This window comes from Pongo abelii, chromosome 1, assembly GCF_028885655.2.
Source record: "Pongo abelii isolate AG06213 chromosome 1, NHGRI_mPonAbe1-v2.0_pri, whole genome shotgun sequence".
Taxonomy (NCBI): Eukaryota; Metazoa; Chordata; class Mammalia; order Primates; family Hominidae; genus Pongo; species Pongo abelii.
The window spans coordinates 177,245,430-177,265,570 of NC_071985.2; the positions used below are offsets into that span (position 1 = coordinate 177,245,430).

The window sequence follows — 20,141 nt, forward strand, 5'->3', positions numbered from 1 at the left end:
TTGGATGTTGTTCTGGCATGCAGTAATTTGGAATCAATTGAATCCTTTTGATGTTTGCTTTTAAGCTTTGTTAAGGCATGTCAAGAGTAGCTGTAAGTCTAGAACTAGTTTAACCACACTACTATGGTGATTGTCTTCTGGGAATTTGACCTGATGCTCTATTACAATGTCTTTCCACTTGGGTTGGTTGTCACACAAACCACTTCAGCCCTCTGAAAGCTCTGGAAATTTTTTGGTTTACTAATTTCCAATGGTTCTTTCTGGATTTGGGTTGTTTCCTTTCATGTATGCATAAATTAGTACTTAGCCAAACATCTGGAGGACCTCTCTAGAGATCTCTGGAGCATGCTCATGGTCACTCTCTCTACCTGTGTGTGTGTGTGTGTGTGTGTGTATGTATCTCCCTCCACTCTTGTACTGTATCTATCAAGATTTAGTCACCTTTTACGTCCCCAGATATGATCTACTTGATCAAGTAGATATGATCTACTTGAGTTTTCCCTACATGCTTTGCAACTCTAGATTGTAAGTTGGGCAATCATAGAACTCACCTTCTTTGATTTCCTTCTCTTAATCTTTTGCTGCTTGTTGTTCAATGTCTAAAACTCGCTTTTTAATATATTTTTCTGGAATTAAAATTTTTTAATAGAGGATAGTAAATATGTTCCCTGTTCTTCCCTTATGTCTTGGAAAAGAAAGTCATTTACACATAAATTATACTTCAGAAAACTTTTTTTAAAAAAGGAAAATGATTTTTGTAAATTAATCAGACTCTAAGTGTTTGGTAGTGACAGATGCTTTTTGAGAATTCTTATTTCCTTTAATGATGCGTTGAATTTTTCAGTTTCACTCCAGAACTTGGGTATGTTAAAATAAAAACTATAAGTAGACACTTGTGGTTTATATTTTTATTTGACTAATTGTCAAGGGGAGAAAGAGCTTTGGGGTAAATCTGATGAGTTCAGTTTTGGATTTATGCTTGAAGTCCTGTTTAATGCCAGATGGCAATGGTCAACAATCAATTGGACCTATGGCTTCTGGCATTCAGAAGAGTCTGAACTGCAGATAGAGATTTAAGAATCATACTTGGAGAGTGGTAGCTGAAGCCCATCAGGATGGAGTAAATATGGATAGCTGGTAAAGAAGAATCAGAGGAGAAGCAGGTGCAGGACTGGAATCCTAGCAGAAAGGCAGAGAAAAAAAGAACTTACAAAGGAGTATAATCTATAAATATGTTGTTAGAACTAAATTCAATGTTGGCTTTCCCAAAGAAATTAACATCTAGATGAATAAAGAGTACTGTAATCTCATTTACTATTATTAATAACCCTGTGTGGTAGGCTGTTTCATAAGCACTTATTGTCATTTTTTATTCTCTCTTCCCTTTCTTTCTCTTCTCTCCAGTAGGAGGCAGTTATTCAGCCCTTGGATTCTGAGGATGAGATGCCTACATGAGTGGAATATTGCCTGAGATTATGACTAAGGGCCGTTCTGAATCTTGTTGATCATGAAAATTTGATAAAACACAGATTTTACAATAAAATAACAGTAAAAACCAATCAGAAAACTATGTAAGGTGCTCTGCCACATACACTATTAAGGTCAAAATAGAAGCTCAATATTTTTTCTATGACTGCTATAAATAAATTCCTGGAAAATATTGTAAACTGGTATGGGGCTCCTCACTTATATAACTCGTTTCTGTTTAATTTCTCTCCATCTGAGGTTGAATAACTCTGAGGTTAGAATTGTATTGCTCTTTATGTGGTAAGACAGTTTAGTGTTTGAAATTATGCTTCCACTCAGGGTTTTGGCAGCTAGTGGGTTCTTCCCTTCTGTAAATAATTTAATGAATCTACAAAAAGGAATTAGATTGGTCTTTGATTTGATCACATTTCTTCCCAATAGATATCATTTTATATAAAGACATTAACCCACAAACAAAGAAGAATTCAGTCTTCTTTGGAAGACTATAATTGGAAGATTTAGAATTATATGGGTAGAGTAAATTCCTTCTTAAAAATATATTCATTATTGGCAGCAAAAGGAGATAGTCATTTATGGAATGGAAGAGATGGTGAGTTAACATTTGTCAATTTGCCCAGGTGTTTAAAGTATGATTTTCATTCCTTGCCACTCAGTGAAATAAGACATATTATTCTCATTTTCTACATAAGAAAATGCCTCCAGGGAGTTAATAACTTGCTCAAGGCCATCAAGTCAGTCCATTGTGATTTGTCTACTCTGGTTCATAAGTCTCACTTTCTATATGTCCTGCTGCCTTCAGAGTGCAGGAAGGCAATTTCTGCTGTATTCTGAGATGTCAGAGAGTTTGTATCATTCCAAAAGACTTAGGAATGGAGAGTGGTACAGAAAATAATTTCTACCACCATACCTAATAGATATTTTGTTTGTTAGTACTGAAGTATGTAAGTACATAGAAGAAAGTAACCTATTTTATTATATGCACAAGAAACATGTACTTAGAAAATAACACAGGATTTTAACTCAAGGCACCTGGGTTCCAGTTCTAGATCTGACACTCACTAGCTGTGTGTCCGTGAACAAGCTACTTAATTGTCTTAAGGCTCGGTTTTCTTATTGGGAGAAATGGGGTAATACTGCCCACTTCATATTGCTTTTGTAGAAATCTGAATGTGCATCTGGCTTTAGCAATGTTCCAGAAGATTCAAAGAAGCACCTGTTGCCAGTAATTTTTATGTTTGGAGTCCAGAAACAGTTCACGAAAGGACTACCTTAAGGGAATGTCAGATCATAGCTCCTTTGAGTAATATGAAACTCTGTTGCTGATCTAATGGGTCACAGTAAGGAAATGGAGGCAGGATCCAAAGGTGATATGACAGATAAAAGTGACAGCCAGTAGAGAGGAGATACACAAAGGGTAATGAGGAGTGAAGTCTGGTAGAGTTTGCTGAAAGTAAAGTGGCTTGCAGCAGTTCTCACATTTATAGGAAGCCATGTGCTGGGCAAATGACTATATGAGAGTCAGTATGGAGTGGGAAAGATGAGAAGACATTTTAAATGCAAAAGTGTGTAGCATAGTTCCTCACTTAAATAGTCTATAAAATAAATATTAGTACTTTTCCCACATCCTTTATTGGAAGTTTAGTCCTAGAGAGATAAAGGGTACAGATGAAGGGAGCTGTGGATGTCAACAGGAAGAGTTTCACCCTTACATTGGCAACAACCTGGAGCACTACTGTATTGAGGATGGAGCCATAACATCTGAGTGGTGCTTTGGAAAGATTGGCCTTGCCCTGGTGTGAAAGATGAGATGGAGGGATTACAAGCTGAAAGATCAGTTAGGAAGCTGATGCAATAGCCTAGGTTTATGATATGAATCTGAGCTGGGGTGCCACTAGCAGAATAGAGCAGAAAGAAGGAATTTGGAAAACACAATGGAGAAAGACTAAGATTCTGAGATAAAAATTGGTTAGGGAGGAAAAAAAAGAGGTGGAAATGATTTTTAAATACTTAATCAGTGACTGGAAAAGTGGAGGAAACATGAACTGAGATAGAACTCACCGTAGTGGGGTTAGGTTTCAGGGCCAGCATTGAGACTGAGGGATTGGGATTCTGAAAAGTGTTGTAGTAAAAGAGGAATTGGAAATTTAGTTGTGGACCTCAGCAAGTTAATAAAGAAGATGAGATGAATCAATATCATATAATTAAAAAATGCAGTCAGAATAGAGTAAGAAGGAGATTTCTGCTTTGAACTGCTACATGTTGAGCTAGATAATACTCGAGGACTTCTATGTGCAATATAAAGGAAGAGAGAGATGCAAAAAAAAATCACTGCATTTTCTGTGTACTATGTACACAGATATTGTTCTTTGCACTTCACATGCAAAACAAAATTTTACTCCCAGAACAATCTATGAAGTGGGTATTATAGGTATCTCTATTTTATAGAAGAGAAACTTGAGGCACAGAGGTGGTGATAAAGTTTCCTAAAGTGATATATCTAGTAAACTTGAGTCTGGGTTTCAAACCAGGAAACCTGACTCCAAAGCCTCTTATCTTAATTGTCATATGATTGTTTTCCCTATGGTACATCTATATATAATGGGGAAAATGAACACTAGTGATAATTAATATATGCATGAAAGTGTTTTATAAATAATAAACATCATATATTTAAACCGCTATTCTCCCTATTTTACAGAGGAGGGTGTTGAAGATCAGAAAGGATAAATATCTTTCTGTAGGGTAAATGGTTAGTAAATAGTTGATTTAAGACTCTTTCAGCTGGCTCCAGCCACTCGGAAAGCCATTGTTTTTCCTACTAACCAGTGCTGTTCATCTGTAAAGCCAGTTTGAGTGTGTGAGTATAATCTCATTGAGGAAAGCATTTATTCAACCAACATATGAATGCCCACCAGGCTCTGACTTAGACACTGGGAACAGTGACATAAGTGATCATTCTTTGGGGCTATCAATGCTCACAAGCTAGTGTGGGAGACAGACATATTAGAAAACAACCACAACAAAATAAGGATAATTCCATATATTGAATACTCTGAGAAGGGAGGACTTTGTAGTTTGCATTTTATTCAATTCACTATATACATATTGAGTGCCATTATGTTTTGAGCACTGGGCTGAGAGTTAAGGAAATAGAGAAAAATAAGACAGAATTCGTGTCTTCAAGTTGGCCACCCAAAAGTGGCAGCATTGCTGAGATTTGTTTACTTGAATTTAAATAAATGTCTAGCTATTCCACTCTGAGATGTCTAAGTCCTATTTTGCTGCCAGGTTAAATTGAGAAATCTAATCTTTGCTTTTCTTGTGGCTATTACACCATGTTTCCTTTCCCCTACATGTGCCTAGAGACCCAAGTATCAGGTAAAGTCTTTAAGTTCAAATAAGTAGTGATGGATAAAGGTGATATACTGAAGAAATGACTAAACTGAATGTGGGTAAGAAAATGATACTTCAAAAGTGGTTTCATCTTATATGAGCATTGAGCTTTGACCAGTTTTTACACCTCAGCACCTTGACTGTATTGTATTTCTAGAAGGTAGAGAATATTAAACGTTGTTAATGATTGATTGCATCTCAGCTTTCAAGTGTTACATCAAACGGACTTTTAAAAGGAGGAATTTTATTCTTTTAAAGCATATTGACAGAACTTTTTGATTATTAAAAACTAATGCCCTGGATTTACTACATTTAATCCAAATTTGATCTGAGAGTGAAATTCCTTTTTGGCAGCGTCATCAGTAATTTACTGCATTGTGGGCTTTCCTTTCTGGGGCAAAAAATATTGGCTAGGGGAGTTCTGGCTAACACATTGTAAAATAAAGCTGGCAAATGGATTATATGGGACTTTGCCAATTCTGTACCCATCTGAAGATTCCCAAGTGAACCAATACAGCTTTCCTTTACAGCTGCCCTCTGAGAACTGGTAAGCACCTCTGAGCACTCAAAAAGACCTAGGGCTGTGGAAATATACACCTGGAATGGATATTAATAGTCATCCAGCTTACCCATTCTCCTAAATCAGGAATTATTTTATTTGAAAACACCCCGATAGAGGTTCATCCAGATTCAACTGAACTTAGTGTATTGAAAGGCTACATTTTTGTTATTGGTTAGCTCTAAATGCTAAACATCTGATAAAGGTCTCTCAGACACTTCTACCCATAAACTCTAGTTACTTCACCTGAGATCGCAATGGACTTATCTACCCCTTCTTTAGCATATAGCCCTGCAGATACTTGGAAGAGTTTACTCTTATCCTTACCCAAGTCTTCTCATTTTTCTGGAAAACATAACCAGGTCTTTCAACTATACTGATTGCTCTTTTCTGGACTTTCTGTTTTATCAGAATCCTTTAAAAACTGTGAGGCCCAAACAAATATCCAAGTGTTCAGTGAATTTCAATATACTGCCTATCTGTTGGGCATCCAGTTATGATCAATATGATTCATCTCATGTGCCACCTCTCCCGCCTTCAGTTAATTACCAGTATCTGCCTGGAATGCTATATTAAGGAAGATTCTAACGTTATCTCTCAGCTCCAATGTGATCTGGGTTCTGATATTATCTCTGCGCTCTGCAGTGTGCCATGGGCACATGAGGTGGGTGCATGAAGTGGAAATAGTTTTGCCCTATTGATACCTTAGGTTTAATGACTGTCTGAATGACCATGTCTCCAACTTCTCACATTCCAAATTTCAGATTTTCCTGAATACCAAATCTAAGAAGGCTTGCCACTTGTGTTTTCTACATTTCCTTTAAGCTTACAGTATCCTATTTACTCTCTGAAAACTGCACTGTACTACATAGTTCTCTGTAGCCCTGCTATTTATATATTGGTAGACAGCAGTGGTGAAGCTTTGAAATATTCTGGCATATAGAAAAATCATAGATTTGTCATAAGATGGCTTGTTGAAATAGTTTTTTAAAATCAATGGGCATCTCTGAAGGTTATAATACTAACAATGATGATAATAATAATGATGATAAAATGAGTGGAATTTCACTGTCTTGTAGTTTTTGAATAACTCTCAGATATACTATTTTCTTTGACCCTGATGGCATCCTTGACATTATTATTCCCATTTTAAGCTAAGAAGCCTATCTCAGAACATTTAAATAACATTTCCAAGAACACCTAATGAGTATGTCACATGGAATCCAGGGTTTTTTTTTTTTTTTACTATGAAATCAGAACCATTTCCCAGGCAGGGGGCTTTGGAAACATTTGTTCTTATCTTTGCCAGCTAGGCTGCCCTGCTGGTTTAGCAGTAGCTGCCTTTCTCCATCTATGGCTACAGCTCCTTCCAGGTGCACCCTTTTCCATGGCTACACCGCTCATCCTGTTCCAGGTATTGCCCATTCGGTACTAGAGGCAGTAATGGCTTCCCCCATTGCTAGTCCCTTAGTCTTTCTCCATCCCATGTTGGTTCCCCTATCCCTGACCTTAACTGTAAATGGGCCTTTGATTAAACCCTTTTCAATTATCCCTTTGCGTGTGCCTGCCTGGGTGCTTACTGATACCACTGACCTCAGAGCAGACAACATCTCTGCTTCCTTTCTCTGGTTTACAAGGCAAGCTTGGGCCTCAGTGACATTCAGACTGGATATTAAACAGAGGCTGCCTCATGCTTTGATGGGAACAGTTGCCAAGGCACAACTCAATTCTTTTAGCTGGGACTAGTCCTTTAGCAGAAATACTTTCCAAAATTCAGGACCATATTGAAGTTCTAGGGAATTCTCTACAGTTAGGATTATCAGAATTGATTTTCTCTTTTGATACTCTGCCAAGTTTGATTTATTGAATCTATTTATATTTGCGTTAAAATAGCATGTCTTTCTTTCCTTATGTTCTTGGTAAAATAAAAGTTTCAATTATATTGTCTGTCATCTAAAGGGTTGTGTGTGTGTGTGTGTGTGTGTGTGTGTATTTCCCAACAAATATATGTGGGACTACATCTTCAAAAATAAAGCTAATGGAGAGAATACAGAAAAGTCTATTTCTGAAATGATCTACCTAAATCATTTAACTGTTCAATGAATCCTAATAGCAGAAATGGAAAGTAGCTCATTAATTCCTGAGCCTTCTAAACATACAGGTCATGATGGCTGAAATGTACTATTATATTTCCTATTTCTCTAATACAAAAGTAGTGGCTTTTCTCTCTTAAGTTATTAACATATTACAACGTATCATCCAAACTTACGTATAGAAAACATGTATCACTCAAGGTACCTTAAGGATCTTTTAACAGGGAATTCAGGCTTTCTGAAGTGTTCTAAGGGCTTAAAATGTGGAAAATAGCTGAGTCTTCAAAAAATGTCCCAGAATATCACAAGAATGATTCCAGCCACCACCCCCCTCCACACACACACACACACACACACACACACACACATACACACACACAGCTGCTGTTTCTGCCACAGTCCAAAAGGTGGAAAATTAGGAGACAGCCACTGGAACTCTTAAGAATATCCCTCAGTGGCTATCAGCCTAATCAATAAGCCTGATTAGGAGGCATCTGCTGCTGTCGTCACAAATGCTCTCAACCTTCACAGATTTGGTAACTGGGCAGTGAACACTGAATCCACTCAGTGCTGTGACTTTTGACATATAAGCCTGCAGTCCAGTTGCTGGAATGCCACTGCAGAAAAATTGTCCAAGTCTCAAACAGGACAATAACCTCCACCTTATACCCATCTTAAAAATCTCAATGTGAGTGCATCTAATTGAAAAATACTAATTGGTCTCCTGAGCCCCAGCTGCAAAAGAGCCTGGAAAAAAAATGTCTTTTAACTTTATAGCTTTTTGATGTGCAGGAAGGACTGATACACTAAAAGGAGGTGGGACTGAATGTAGAATATTAAGCAACACTATGCACCCCAGTTTTTCATATTTATCACGTTTGTTCTTCCCAATAACTCCCAGTTTTGTATGGCCTGTTTGAAGAACCTGGACTAATACATAACCAAAGCAAACAAATACAGTAAGTGTGATTATTTAAGTATATATTTTTTCAATGTAAATATAAGTATTTATCTCTACCCCAGTAGTAGTGCTGGAAAACTGAGTACTAGACCTGATTCTAGTATTTATTAACAGTGTTGCCTTGGTAAAATTACATAGCCAGTCTTAGCCTCAGTTTTCTCCTCTCATAAATAGTTAAATGGACAATACTAAACTGGAAGTTAATGGGAAGACCAGCGTGATAAATATGTAAGTCACCTATCGCTATGGTTCTCAAACTCTGTGGTAAGGTGTTCTGGGCACCACAAGTGATAGGGACACCTCAAGATATCCCACATTTTAAAGGAAAACACAGTGACGATTGACATTTGCAAAGTATTAGCTTGTGATAGTTTCCATTAGGTGAGTCTCAATATTAGATAATGCTTCATTCTATTTGATGATGTTACATCTTTGTGAAAATGGGTTTTTGGCAGCTACTGTGATGCCAAGCTTGTATTGTATAAAATTCAGTGTGAGGGTGGCAGTGATGAAGGTAATTCCAAGGAATGAGAAAATGTACAACGGCAAATGGGCCCACACACCGCGTTAGTAAGTGTTATTGGTTGACTTGGGCCTCCCCACCTTCAAAGTCATATGTTGAAATCGTAACCCTAGTACCTCAAAATGTGACTATATTTGAAGATAAGGCCATTAAGGAGGTGGTTAAATTAAAATGAGGCCATTAGGTGGGCCCTAATCTAATCCGACTGGTGTCCTTATAAGAAGAGAAAATTTGAACACACAGAGAGACCCCAGGGATGCTCACGCACAGAGGAAAGACCATGTGGAAACACAGTGAGAAGGCGGCCATCTGCAAGCCAAAGAAAGAGGCCTCAGAAGAAATCAAAGCTGTCAACACCTTCATCTTGTACTTCTAGCCTCCATAACTGTGAGAAAACAATTTTTTGCTGTTTAAGCCACCCAGTCTGGGATATTTTATTAACATCAAAACGAGTGATGGCTAATTTTATGAGTCAACTTGACTGGGCCATTGAGTGCACAGATATTTGACTAAATATTGTCTGAGTTTGCCTGTGAGGGTGTTTCTGAATGAGACTGACATTTGAATTGGCGGACTGAGGAAAGCAGATTGCCCTCCTTAATGTGGGTGGGCCTTGTGCAATCTGTTGAAAGCCTGAAGAGAATAAAATGATGGGTAAAAACAATTTATTCTCTCTCCCTAACTGTTCCCTAACTGTTGATCTTCTCCTGCCTTTGGACTCAAAACTTGGATTAGAACTTACATCACTGGCTCTCCTAGTTCATGGACTTGGACAGGAATGACACTATCCTCTCTCCCGGGTCTGCGGCTTGCTGATTGCAGATCTTAAGTCTTGTCAGCCTCCAAAATGTGCAAGCCAATTTTTATTTTATATACATAGTCTCCTTGGAGAACCCTGGCTAATGCAAAGCCATAGCAAACAAATACGGTAAGTGTGGTTATTTCAGAATATATTTTTTCATATATAATATATAGATAATATAATATAATGCTTATTATAACAAGTTGTTTTGTACTAACTACTTAATAAACAGAATTATTAGGTATTTCTTTAAGCCTAGGCATGCCATGAAGGAATTACTGAGACACTAAGTACCATGAACTTGAGGAAGTTTAGGAATTTCAGAGCTATGATAAAACATAACAGGTGCCAATAATGGCTGTCATGATGAAGAATGGGAAAACTGTTTTCCTATTCTAAAATGGTGTTACTTATAGTATGAGGAAATGATTGAGAAGTCTAAGGAAATGGTGTAGATGAATTTCCCCAGAAGAATCAAAAGGCACTCTCAGTTAAAGTACCCATGGCAGAATTATAGAGAGTAGTGTCAATTAGCAGAAGCCTGTGGAGGAAGGCAACGTGACTGAGGCCAAGGCACCAAGAAGGGATAAAAGCAGGAGCTGCCTACACTAAAACTCTGTCCCAATCCTCAGGAAAGAATTAACTGGATTTCTCGGATACTCCACCTGTTGTTTGTATTTTTACACTTTTAGAGCCCATATTTATTACTCAAGCCGAGGCAATTACAAAAGAGAAAAAAATAATAGTTACAAGAAGGAATATAAGAGACAAGCTTATTACCTTGTGGCAGGGTAACTTCCAAATCTGCTACAGTGGATGACGGGCACCCCTGCCGGGCTCAGGTGGAACGCAGCACTGAAACAGGTGCTGCGAGCCATCTGCCTTCACCACATCCACCTGTGGATCAGCTACATCCACACCATACCCTCCTTTATCCAGAGCATCCTGTGGCCTGACGGTCCTAGGGCCTACAGCCAGTGGTGCACACCTACTACCCCTAGCTGTGCTGCCACCCCAAGCACTCCTGGGGCTCCCTGTGTGGCCAGCTCCTCTTCTCAGAGTTGATATACCCCTGGAGTCAAAGAGGGCCAAGGTCCTGGTCAGCTCTCCACTCTGCCAGGGTGGCATTAACTGCTGGGGCAGCACACTGCTCCCACAGTGGCAGGCTGGGCACTGCAGTGTGTGTTCTTTTATGTGTGTGAGCAGGCCCTGCTCTTTGTCTTCTTTGTCCCCAGTTCTCCAGGGATTTCACAGGTGCTGCCTGAGCCCTGCCTGTCACACTCGTCCTTCTGGTTCCCAGGTGGCGGGGAGAGTGAGCAGGAGGTACGAGCTACCAGCCAGGTCAGCAGGCCTGCTCTCTGTCACTAGCACTGGTTGCCTTGGGACCTGCCTCCTGAAGTTGTGATCACCACACTGTTAAGCTGCTATCCCTAAACCACTAGGTCTGCCCAAGAGCCTCATCCATCCTCTCTCCCAGCAGAGCTGGGGTTGTCTCTTCCAGATTCTGGGAGAGAGAGGTTTGCAGAGCCTTGGCCTTTGCCCACAATACCCATTTCCAGTGGGGTGTGCTTCCAGGCCTCCTTGGCTGCTTTCCAGCGCCCGACCCTGTCAGGCTTCAGTGGAGGTTCTACCCAGGATGCACTCTGCATTCCTTGAGACTCTGACCCCAAGTATCCTCTTCTTTGGGAGTTTTTCTGCAGGATACACTCCTGGGTCCCTGATGCCTTCCAGCTGTCTCAACAGAGCAATTGCCAGTGGATCTTGGGGAAAGAAGCAGCCACTGACCCCAAGCCAAGACCAAACCATCTGGCCCAGCGAGCCAGAGCCCTCCAGGAGGCCAGCACCAGTGACCCTCATGCCCTGCATTGCACTGAGTTTACTCCTTGATGGACCCTGGAGAGATGACTGCAGAAGAAGCTGCTGACAGGTCATGGGGTGTCCCTTTGCTTGAAGTCAGCCCATATGGGGTGACCAGGGCTGCTCTGTTAGCAGCCAAGTGCCTGCCCACCCTCTGTCCTTGTGGGAACAGGGCCCTTGGCCAAGTCGTCCATCTGCCCTAGCTAGCTCTAGAGGAAATAGGCCACTCCCCAGGTGCAAGAGACAAGCCCTCCTAGGCAGGTGTGAGCAGCTCTGGGGAGGTGGTCCTAGCATTTAGCCTGGGTCTGTTTGCCAGAGTCCCTAGAATCTGGGCGTGGGTGTGAGCGGAAGTGAGTGTGGGATGTGCCTGTGTGAGCACCATGATCCCCAGGAGCAGGGAAGCCTGAAGATGCCCAATGGTGTCCCATGCAGTTTGTCATTTTTGAGTTGGACATCTTTGAGATGTGCTGGAGACAGAAGGAGGCTGTGCTCACTGTCCATCTCTCAGGGGCACTTGCACTGTCTACTCCTGCCCACCAGCTCCTTTGCTGCAGGCCACAGGGACGCTTTGCACCCAGTTGGGAGAGCAGGCACTGATGGGGCCTAGGAGAGTCCCCACTAGCCCAACATCCTGCAGGAATGGATCCTGAATTCACCTTTTTATTTTTGCTGTGAATATAAAGCTTCCAAGATGTTAAAGAATAAGAATTTTTAAGAAAACAAAGCCTCCATATCATTACCTATAGCATGAAATTAATAATTTGGCTTCTCTAGGAAATGAAGCTGCACAATTCAGAGTCCAAGATCCAAATGGGGCCTTTGCCACTGAGTCAGAAATCCTGCTGGGGATGTCTCAGTGCCTTCAAAGAGGAAATGATGCTCCTTGACCCCAGCCATAATAAGCAGGGTGAAAGGAGATGGGACAGGACCTTGGCAGTTTCATGTCACTGTTAGAAAATGCTGTTAAGTAACCTCATATCTTAAACTTCTAAATATATTCTGTCCAAGTGTATGTTGCAGGTAGAAAGAACTCTATTATGCATAGTGAAAAAAGTCTGAGATACAGGATACCATATACCAAACAAAGGGGGACTTGCCTTTAGGAAAGTCCTTAATGTGGACCAACACAGAGAGGCTGGACACATGTGGCATATGTTAATCTTGAAGGCATCATTAATATTTACTAATTGCTTACACTTATTGAGAGCTTTTTACGTACCAGGTACTAATTTAGAGAATTTGCACAAATCAGCTCATTTAAAAATCACAGTGAATTTAGGCCAGATGCAGTGGCTCAAGTTTGTAATCCCCGTATTTGGGGAGGCCAAGGTGGAAGGATCACTTGAGGCTGGAGTTTGAGACCAGCCTGAGCAACATAGTGAGATCCTTATCTCTACAAAAAAATTGAAAATAAGCAGGACATGGTGGTGCATGCCTGTAGTCCCAGCTACTTGGGAGGCTGAGGTGAGAAGATTGCTTGAGCACAGGAGTTCAAGGCTGCAGTTAGCTGTGATAGCACCACTGCAGTCTAGCCTTCTAGCCTGGGTGCAAGAGCTAGATCCTGTCTCCAAACAAACCAACCAACAAATCACAGTGAATTTAAGAGTTTGGCACTATTAGTATCATTGTTTTCAGATGAGAAAAGCTTACATGTAGAAGGGCTAGTAACTTCTTCAAAGTTACAGAGCTAGTAAGAGGTGGAGGAGCCAGGATACAAATGCAAGCGATCTGATTCCAGTACCCTGTGATGTGTCTATTACACTTTACTGTATACATGCAAGTCAGCTCAGATGAGCCCCTTGAAACTCTTCTCCCCACTTCCACTAGACCTGATGATTACACACAAAAGGGCTCCAAACTGATGATTCTCCACTGCTATGGTCTGAATGTTTGTATTACCCCAAAATTCATATGTTGAATCTTAATCCCCAAGATGATGGTATTAAGTCAGGACTTTCAGAGGTGATTAGGTCATGAGGGTGACACCCTCATGAATGGGATTAGTGCCCTTATAAAATAGGCCCCAGACAGTTGCCCTTTCCCTTCCACTCTAAGGACACAGTGAAAGTGCTAATGATGAACCAGAGCATGAGCCCTCCACAGACACTGACTCCGCCAGTACCTTCATCTTGGAGTTCCCAGTGTTCAGAACTGGGAGCAATACATTTCTGATGTTTATAAGCCACCAAATCTAAGGTATTTTGTTATAGCAGCCCAAATGAACAGGACAACCTCTCTCCTCCAGCCATTCCTTGTACCTTGTCCTATATTTCTATAAACTCACCAAACTCTTTATTTACCAACTCATTCTTAGGTTGATATTCTGTCTTTGGACCAGACATGTGGTCTGGATTTATTGACTTTGACCTTCAGTCTTTCAACAATGATTCCTTCCTGGCTGCACTCCCTTGAGATATCTTGAGTGATGAATATCCAGGCTCAATTCAGCTCCTGGAATTGTCCTAGCTGTTTTTTTCTCTCTTATGAATTTATTTATTCAATGAGTCTTTATTGATAAAATGAGCCATATGTTGTGCTAGGCATTAGTGTTACGATACGGTTTGGCTCTGTGTCCCCACCCACATCTCATCTTGAATTGTACTCCCATAATTCCCATGTGTTGTGGGAGGGACCTGGTGGGAGATAATTTGAATCATGGGTGTGGTTTCCCCCATAATGTTCTCATGGTAGTGAATAAGTGTCACGAGATCTGATGGTTTTATCAGAAGATGCTTTTGCATCTTTCTCATTTTTCTCTTGCCACCACTATGTAAGAAGTGCCTTTCACTTCTCGCCATGATTCTGAGGCCTCCCTAGCCATATGGGACTGTAAAGTAAGTCCAGTTAAACCTCTTTTTCTTCCCAGTCTCAGGTATGTCTTTATCAGCAGTGTGAAAATGGACTAATACAGTAAATTGGTACCAGGATTAGGGTGTTGCTGAAAAGATGTTTGAAAATGTGAAAGTGACTTTGAAACTTGGTAACACACAGAGGTTGGAAGAGTTTGGAGGGCTCAGAAGAAGACAGGAAAATGTGGGAAAGTTTGGAACCTCCTAGAGACTTGTTGAATGGCTTTGACAAAAATGCTGATAGTGATATGAACAATAAGGTCCAGGCTGACATGGTCTTAGATGGACATGAAGAACTTGTTGGGAACTGGAGCAAATGTGATTCTTGTTATGTTTTAGCAAAGAGATTGGTGGCATTTTTGCCCCTGCCCTAGAGATTTGTGGAACTTTGAATTCGAGAGAGCTGATTTAGGATATCTGGCAGAAGAAATTTCTAAGCAGCAAAGCATTCAAAACATGAGCTGGGTGCTGTTAAAAGCATTCCATTTTAAAAGGGAAACAGAGCATAAAAGTTCAGAAAATTTGCAGCCTGACGATGCAGTAGAAAAGAAAAACCCATTTTTTGAGGAGAAATTCAAGCTGGCTGTGGAAATTTGCATATGTAACAAGCAGCCAAATGTTAATCCTCCAGACAATGGGGAAAATGTCTCCGGAGCATGTCATAGGTCTTCATGGCAGCCCCTCCCATCACAGACCCAGAAGCTTAGGAGGAAAAAATGGTTCTGTGGGCCTGACCCAGGGTCCCCATGCTCTGTGCAGCCTAGGGACTTGGTGCCCTGCATCCCAGCTGCTCCAGCCATTGCTAAAAGGGACCAATGTACAGCTCAGCCCATAGTTTCAAAGGGTGCAAACCCCAAACTTAGGCAGCTTCCATGTGATGTTGAGCCTCTGGGTGCACAGAAGTCAAGAATTGATGTTTGGGAACCTCCACCTAGATTTCAGAAGATGTATGGAAATGCCTGGATGCCCAGGCAAAGGTTTCTCACAGGGGTGGGGCCCTCACCTCTGCTAGGGCAGTTTGGAAGGGAAATATGGGGTTGAAGCCCCACACTGAGTCCCTACTGGGCCACTGCCTGGTGGAGCTGTGAGAAGAGGGCCTCCGTCCTCCAGACCCCAGAATGGTAGATCCAGTGATAGCTTGTACTATGCACCTGGAACAGCTGCAGACACTCAACACCAGCCTGTGGAAGAAGCCAGGAGGGGGGTTATGCCCTGCAAAGCTACAGGGGCAGAGCTGCCCAAGACTATGGGAACCTACCTCTTGCATCAGCATGACCTGGATGTGAGACACAGAGTCAAAGGAGATCATTTTGGAGCTTTAAAATTTGACTGCCCCACTGGATTTCAGACTTGCATGGGCCCTGTAACCCCTTTGTTTTGGACAATTTCTCCTGTTTGGAATGGCTATATTTACCCAATACCTATACCCCCATTGCATCTAGAAAGTAACTAGCTTGCTTTTGATTTTACAGGCTCATAGGCAGAAGGAACTTGCCTTGTCTCAGATGAGACTTTGGACTATGGACTTTTGGGTTAATGCTGAAATGAGTTAAACTTTGGGGAACTGTTAGGAAGGAATGATTGGTTTTGAAATGTGAGGACATGAGATTTGGAGGGGCTAGGAGTGGAATGATATGGTTTGGCTCTGCGTCCCTACCCAAGTCTCCTCTTGAATTGTATTCCCATAATTCCCATTTGTTGTGGGAGGGACCCAGTGGGAGATCATTTGAATCACGGGGGCAGTTTCCCCCATACTGTTTTCATGATAGTGAATAAGTCTCACAAGGTCTGATGGTTTTATCAAGGGTTCCCGGTTTTGCATCTTTTTCATTTTCTCTTGCCGCCACCATGTAAGAAGTGTTTTTTCCCTCCCACTATGATTCTAAGGCCTCTCCAGTCATGTGGAACTGTAAGTCCAATTAAACCTCTTTTTCTTCCCAGTCTCGGGTATGTCTTTTCCAGCAGCATGAAAACAGACTAATACAAGTTATAATAGTGAACAAGACATAGTCCCAACCCTCAAGAGTTTACAGTCTAGTGGAGAAGTCAGTCAAATAATCTATATAGAGAAATATGTTAAGGCAGGGCTAGAGGTACATAGTGAAGGAACTTAGCCCAGTCTTAGAGATTAGAGAAGGCTTTTTTTTTTTTCTCACATGAAATAATATCTAAGCTGGAATGAAAAACAGGAATTATCCAGGATAAATGAGAGTAGTTATTATAGTTCGAGTTTGGGGCAGGGGTGTATGTGTATCTGGTGGGAGATAGGTGGAGAAGTGAGAAAGATAAGCTCTCTTAAGGAATTTGCACTTTATCCTGAAAGTATTGGGAAGCAATGGAGAGTTTAAACTATGTGGTTAAACTTGTGTGTTTGGAACATCATCTTTTCTATAGTGTAGAGAGTCATAATCAGGGCTTATGACAATTGCCGGAGACAAATAAGGAAATCATTACAGCAATGTGGGCAAAAGACAAACTTAGGAATTGGAAAAAGAAATGTACCTGATTTTCCCAGATAATTTAATGCCCCAGAGATGACAAAATATCATTCTTCTTTGGATTCTTTCTTTATCTTAATATTCCTGTTGGTGCCACTAGTAATTCCATGGACTTTTTGGAATCAGCAAGAATATTCTTCTGGGGCCCTTCTCAGCTACTTAGCCTTACATGGTAACTCCTCATTTTTCAATAGATTTTCATTTTCCCCTTTCACAGCTCCTCTCACCTCACCAGTTATTATTTGACCTTTCATCTTCTGAAGGCTGACTAGCATGCAACAGCTTCCTTGGATTTTTTTAGCTGACAGATGTGATCTAAAATTATCTGCCATTGCCTTAAAATAAAGGGATCAGAACACCAAAACTTCTCTGCTCTTTAAAGAAAGGATGATAAAATAAGTGTTGGGGTGGTGGTAATGGGAAGACCATACCTACTCCTGGTTTCCATCTGTGCACACTCAAAGCACTTACCGATGAGAAATCCCAGAGGCTTTGGAATTTTTCATCTAAGAATATTTTTAAATTTGAGATTCCATGTGGTCCAAGTTGCACATGGCCAGAATTTCTGCAAGAAAGGATTGGAACCTTCTATTTCTCAGTGTTATTGCTCATAAAGGAAGGACAGTGATTATTTTATAACTTTTTGAGATAGTAGAAACAAGACTGGACTTGTCAGAAAGCTGAGTTTGGAACTCAGTAGATGTGTGAGGTAATAATCCACATACCATAGGGGATTTCATAAAGTAAATCAGAAAGCATGAAGCCATTTTGGCCCCTGTGCATAGCTCTTGATTGAAATTACCCTCGTCAAGGTTACCAACAATGGCCATGATGTGAAATCCAATGACATTTTCATGTTTTTGTCTTCTTAAGCCTTTCAGCAGTGTTTAACGCAGCTGCTCATCCCCCCTTTCTAAAAACATTCTCCCCTCTTAGCTTCTACATTTGGCTGCTTTTCCACCTGGATTTCTTCTCAGGCTCTTCTGCCAGTTTTTCTTCTTTTATCTGGTGGAAACGTTGGTGATCTTAGTTGCAGGCTTAGTTGTCTAACTCATTTCTCCATACCCCCCTCAAAGTGCTCTCACTTGACATTTCCATTGGTATCTTTCGCAGACATCTCAAACTTAACATGCATATGCCAGATACTTATTGGTTGATTATCAATCCAGAATTTGCTCTCTTGTGGTCTCATGGATGGAGGACTGGAAGCCTGTAAATGACAGGCCCCAGACTCCCAGGCCTGCTGACTACCCATCAGGTTCTGCCAATAAAACATACTACAGGGAGATGAGAAAGGACAAGAAATTAAGAACAGTTCAGCAGTTGGCAGTACCTCTGGCAATGGCAACCCTGATATTTTCTGCTCAGTGGCAGTTGTGACCATTCCAGAAATTTCCATGATAGCACTTTGAGCAGCCGCAGCAATTGAGGGAACAATGGGGTTGCAGCATTTGGTGGTTCCAGTGCTATCGGCGGATACGTGCAGCTCACGAACTCTAGCCCATTGGTGGCAGGACCTTAGTGTTGCTGGAATACCCCATTCCCCTTTTGCTTTCCCCTCATTTCAACACTGTTACGAGAGCCAACATATCCATCAGGCACAGTACCTTGGGCCCACGATTTAGAGGCCAAAGAAATGTTTTCATTTTTATTTTTTCATCAGAAGAAAAAAATAAGTGTATGACAATGATGCTAGCTTAGATTATATTTGTCATTACACCAATATAGTTATAAAACATTTTAAAATATTAATGGAGGAAGAGGCCCAAGAAAACAAAAGTGCAAAGAGCTATGAAAGTTATAATGCGCCCCTGACCTTTGCGGCCATTTTCCTGCAACAGATGCTTCTTTGGAAGAAATATCTAGTAGTTTCTGTATTCTTTTCCTTTTAACTTGACACTAGCTAATTCTATGACCCCAGTGGTACTTTTGATTTCTGCCCCTCGAACCCCAGTTAGTCCCCACCCTTCTCCATCTTAGGGAATAGCACCACCATCACAGACAGAGGAGGCGATGAACCAGAAGTGATGTCTCCCTGTCAGCCCTCACATTTAAAGCATCACCAAATTCTGCCCATTCAACAGAAACAAAATATCTCAAATCTGCCCACTGCTACCACCTAGTCCAGGTCATCATCGGGACTTCCTTTTTGGCCTTAAAATAAAAGAAGTCCCCGTTAGCATACCCTACAAGGCCCTGTGTTGTCCAAATCCTGTTTACTTCCTCAATCTCTTTTTGTGACATTTCACTCCTTGTTTACTATGCCCCAGCATGGTGGACAAATTGCATTAATGGCCCCAATTCTGTTCATGCCTTCTATTCTGACATCCTTGGCTAATGTTTTCCTGCAATTGATAGTAACAGGAGGCAGCCAGATGCCTAGGAAGATAGGGTCGGGTCTCCAGTGAAATCCTACCTCCAAGCCGAAGAGAGTTTAAAGCCTGAAAGCCAAGCTACAAGTTAAATCCTCGGACTGGATTGAGAACTTGTCTTCCTGTTTGGCATGCTTTCCTCTGATTGATCCCCACCCTTCACCTATTTTACATATACCTATCCTTTCCTAATTGGTTTTCTACACTGTCATGCCCAACTTTGAGTAGTGTCTTTTGCTTTAACCTTTTTTGCATACTCACAAACAAATCAGCATGCATTCCGTGTCCTGTGCCTATAAAGATCCCAGACTCGGTAGGTAGAAAGTGAGATGGCCTGACCTTAGGGAAGAGACAACCTGACTTTGGGGAAGAGGACCTGACCTTCCCATCCCATCCCCAGCTCTCCTCTCTGCTGACAGCCATTTTCATTGCTCAATAAAATTATCTGCCTTCACCATACTTCAACCATCCATGTGACTTCATTCTTCTTGGATGCTAGACAAGAGCTCGGGACCCACTGAGTGTGGGTACCTAGAAAGGTTGTCACACTGGCCCTTTGCCTTCAGTGGCAGAGGGCAGCCACCCCATGCAATGAGGCAAGGAGCCAACTGAGCTGCTAACAGGCCACTGTCAATGGATGGTGAAACTAAAGAAGCACTGTAACGCCCCCTCTGGGGCTTCAAGGTCACAGGCACCCTCACCTGGGGGCTGCCGCATTCACCTTGAGGTGGCACACCTGCTTTGGA

General features: G+C 41.3%; 2 long non-coding RNA genes across 2 annotated transcripts in view; one reads left to right on the forward strand and one right to left on the reverse strand.

Moving 5' to 3' along the window:
• Nucleotides 1-893: 893 nt before the first annotated feature.
• Nucleotides 894-20,141, reverse strand: part of LOC112133146 (uncharacterized) — an 86,565-nt gene continuing 67,317 nt past the window's right edge. The window contains exon 2 of the long non-coding RNA XR_010138949.1: nucleotides 894-1,179. This is a non-coding gene — a long non-coding RNA (uncharacterized LOC112133146). The remainder of the gene's footprint in view (nucleotides 1,180-20,141) is intronic.
• LOC134760894 (uncharacterized) overlaps nucleotides 6,057-20,141 on the forward strand; it is a 34,346-nt gene continuing 20,261 nt past the window's right edge. Inside the window, exon 1 of the long non-coding RNA XR_010138948.1 lies at nucleotides 6,057-6,104. This is a non-coding gene — a long non-coding RNA (uncharacterized LOC134760894). The remainder of the gene's footprint in view (nucleotides 6,105-20,141) is intronic.